The following is a 4,535-nucleotide window of genomic DNA, read 5'->3' as shown; positions in this document are numbered from 1 at the left end:
TGTTTTAAGGACTCATTAAGTTTGGTCTCGATAGTTTATGGAATATATATACAGAAGCTAGAAAATGTACTAGAAAGACTAAATAATATTTCTCAAGAGTTAAAAAGCAGACAATAGCTAAATGGGATGAAATGTCATATAGGAGAGAATAATGTTTAGATATAAATAAATTCTAATAAAGTTAAACATCAAAATTAGAAGAGGCAGGTGACAGTGATTACATGCTCCGTTTCTATCTTTAAGGATGGAAAAGGAAGTGGTTTGAAATTGCAGTAGGAGAGATTTAGGTTAGATATCAGAAAGAACTTCCTAACTATGAGGGTTGCTGATCACTGAATAAAGGATATATCACATTCTTAAAGAGCTCTTTGCAGACATTTAAGAATGGGACATAAATTTGTCCCCCAGGGATTGGTTTAAAAGCAGTCCCATCCAATCATAGTGACATCAATAAGATTGTATTGTGAAGTCATTTTTAAATTCATCAGTGAAAGCTGGTCTTTGTGTGTGTGTGTGTGTGTGTGTGTGTGTGTGTGTGTGTGTATATGTTTAAAGGTGAATAGCTGCAACTTACGATCACAAAATAAAGCAGTGAATTCCACAGTACTGTGACAAAGCTACGTAGTATAATAAAACTCAGACACCTTGTAAAGACGCAGAGTGATAAAAGTCAGAAATCCTTAGTTTATGGAAGCTAAGTATTGACCTTGAGGTTATTTTAAATGAAGCAGTGCACTGATAGGACCATCTTTTATGAAAATCAGGAAAAATTTCCCATATGAGCCTCCATCTTTGCCCTGCCTTGAAAATATCATTTTAAAAACTGCGAACTTGTAAATCAAACAGAAAACTAGAATAATTCTTAAACTAAAAAGTCAGAGTGCAAAGCATGCCAGTTAGGACTTCTACTTCCCTTGCCTCCAGATAAGGAAACGAACACTTAGGGGAGCTGCGTGGGTTGTTCAGGTTCACTTGCCAGTGGCCAGGCCCAGGACAGGACTTCAGTAGCAGCTGTGGCACCCTGCCCAGAGGCCCCTCCCACCTGCCCCACTTTGTTGGGCTCATTCTGTCTGTCAACAGCTGGGAGTGTTGGTTGCTGAGACAAACAGCCAGTTTCCTCTCCAAGAATTCCTTCTTTCTCTGGGCATTGGCCTCTGCCAAAGGGAGCTGCTTTGCCCAAGTCTATGCCTCCTCCTGAGGGGCCGCCTGCATTCAATGACTGACTGGTGTTGGGGCCCAAGGAAATTCAAAGGAGGAGCCTCTTGGCCTCAGTTCAGGACAACTGAAAAGGGCCATTCCAGCCCCAGAGCTCCCCCAGGGATGAGCTGAAGCCTTTGTTGCAAGTGCTCTGCAGTTCAGTGTCTCCATCTGCCCAATCCTGGCTCGTCTGCTTCACTTAATGAAAGACAAAAGGAGCTTCCTGAATGTCTGTGTTTCTTTTTGTGCTATCACTACTGTGGAAGAGGACAGGGGAGGGAAGCAGTTAGTGGAAGGGTTAAAACTGGAAGTGAAGTAGAGGAATAGATAGAGAAGGTAAAAAGAGGAAGTGAAACCAAACTACTTCCTTCTTCTCAAGCTCCACTTGTACATAGAAGCCGAGAGGAGCAGATGGAGCCAAACTTCTCCCCCATTGGAAGCTGATCTTCTGTCTTCAGTGTCTTCCATATACTTTCTTACCTCCTAACTCATTTCCTTTTCTCTACTCATCCTTCAAATTTATGTAAACTATGGGATAATAGGAGCAAGTTCAATAGTTAGCTTTGAATTGTAAATGAGGAGTTAGACATCCTAGTGTAACATGACCATGACCTCAGCTTTTGTTCTGATCTATTCCTACTTTTAGAAAGATCCTATGAACAATATCCCCTGTACTCTCAGCTACCAGCTAGCATTACCTGGTATGTCTGTACTTCAGAGTTCCTTTATATCCAGAAGGCTGACCATCTTGGATATGACAGCCGCTGTGCTAGTGTCTGGGGAGGTAGCCACCAGCCACCTGTGGCCATTTAAATTCAATCAGAATTAAGTTTGTTAATTAAGTTAATAAGATGAAATTAATTAGAATTAAAAAAAATCAGTTCCTCAGTTGCACTAGCCACACTTCAAGGGTTCAATAGCCACACGTGGCTAGTGTCTACCACATTGAACAATTCAGATGTATTGGGTTGTCGGAAAAGTCACGATGCATTTTTGCAATGAAAAACAGAAAAATACGTCATGACTTCTCCAACAACCCAACAGAACAATTCCTTCACTGTAGAAAGTTCTATTGGACAACGCTGTTAATTATGAAGTCTTCAGATTACGGTCCTGACCATATTTTGCCCTGTGTGGACAGAACTGATTTAGGGTGACACATTTGGAGTGAAGATCTACATGAAGCCAGGTTTTAGGCTCTACCAACTTCCTAAACAATTCAGCTTCAATGATCAGTTAGAAAGCCTGGAATGATTTACTGTGCCTAATCATATTGCCTTCAAAATGACCTTTGTCTGTTCTCTTTCCATTTTCATTGCCACCATTCTTAATAATCATGATAATAATGACAGCTGAAAGTCACTGAGTGTTTTCTATGTGCCAGATACTATGTACTTCTCATATATCATCTCATTTAATTCTCATGACAATTCCATGATGTCCACCTCATTTTACAGATGAGAAAATTGAGTCTTAGAGTTATAGAGTGTCTTTTCTAAGGCAAGCAGCTGGTAAGTGGCAGAGCTAGGATTTAAACCATTTGTCTGACCCTAGAGCCAATCAACTGTTAGGTCCCACTGCCTTCATCATCACAGACTTAGATGGCCGGAAAGCATCTGGCTGTTTACCTATCCTTATTTTCTTCCAATTATAGTTGAGACTAGGTACTGTTGTCAGACCAATTGTTCCTAAATTTCACTTTTCTTCTCAAAAATCTTAATGTCTCTATTCTGTTCTGCATCTATTCCATGGCCTGGCCCTTTATTTAAATGAGTTTTATTGATTAGCTTTGTAATTCTTAAAAGTATATAATTTATTTCAAAATGCACAAGCTGATGACTTTCACTTTTCAGGATTAAAAAAAAATACATTCATTTTATTATTATTCTTGTATATGATTGATCATGGCCAGGCTTTAGAGCCCTCTGTGATTTCTGCATGCAACCAATCTGAACTTATGGTCCATCTTTCTTTTCTTAGAACATCTTCTGCTTCTAAGTTTATATTTCAGGAATGTGATTGTTTTCAGAGTACAGGCTGGGACCCATTATTTTCCATTTAGTCACATATTCCCTCCAATTGTGTACCGACATTTTGTATTTATTAATGGGCTTAATAAACACCTACTGGTTGACAAAATCACACTAAAAGAAATTTAAATTATGCTTCTAAATTCCACTAGTAAGAAAGGAGGATAGGAATATTATTTTCTAGGAAATACAAAGTGGCCAGTCCTGCCTCAAACAAATACTAAAATTTCTGTATCAAATTGCTAAGTACATCTTTCGAGAACAATTGTTTTGAGATAATCTACATGTACCAGAATATAAATTTCCATTAGCACTCAACACATCAGCAAATATATTTTCTTTACAGCTCTAGTTTAAAGTGTCCAATTGCTGACAAATAAAACTTTCAACATGGTATAAACCTTGGAATAAATTACATCAAAATGAGTCGAAGTGCAACTAAACTTTGGCTTCTACGTGGAAGCTTTGGAAAATGCATTAATTCCTCAAGAATGTCAACTTTAAATACAGCTAATGGAAGTGTGGGTTTACATGTGACTGGGGAAGGAGGGGAGATGCAAGAGAGTAAATGCTGAGCTGCCTTTTGGAAAGGACTGTGTTCGGTCAGAAGAATGCTGACTTGGGTTTGGAGTAAAACAATTCGGGGATTTGAGTCCACCGGTTGCTGCTTACTGTACCCTCCGCAAGCCTTTTCTCCTCCCTGATCTTCATTCTTCTCATGTGTAAAATGTTGGCAATGATAACTATGGAGGGCAAATTCATGACTCCCCTCCCCCAAGATGCCCATGCTCTAATCCCTGGGACCTGTGAGTATGTTACAGGACACGATAAAAGGGACTTTGCAGACAGAATTAAAGATATGCACCTGAAGATGGGGAGATTATCTTCAGTTAGTCAAGTGGGCCCATTCTAATCACACAAGCCCTTAAAATCTGGAAACTTCTCCTGGCTGAAATCAGAGAAATGACAGATGAGTCAGGAAAATTTGAAACGTGAGAGGGACTCACCCTAACACTGCTGGCTTTGGTGGAGGGAAGAGGCCATGAGCCAAGGAAGCCTCTAGAAGCTGGAATGGCTCTCAACGGACAGCCAGCAAGGAAATGGGAACCGCAGTCCTACAACTACAAGGAAGTGAATTCTGCCCACAGCCTGAATGAGCAAGGAAGCCAATTCTCTTCTAGAGCTTCCAGAAATTTTAATCTGGTGAGACCCTTGTTGGATTTCTGAACTACATAACTGTAAGATAATAAATTTGTGTTGTTTAACTCGCAAATTTGTGGCAATTGGTTATGTGCAACAGAAAACTAA

This window comes from Hipposideros armiger, unplaced genomic scaffold (assembly GCF_001890085.2).
Source record: "Hipposideros armiger isolate ML-2016 unplaced genomic scaffold, ASM189008v1 scaffold_348, whole genome shotgun sequence".
NCBI lineage: Eukaryota > Metazoa > Chordata > Mammalia > Chiroptera > Hipposideridae > Hipposideros > Hipposideros armiger.
The sequence above is the reverse complement of the archived record's forward strand: the minus strand, read 5'-3'. Positions refer to the sequence as shown.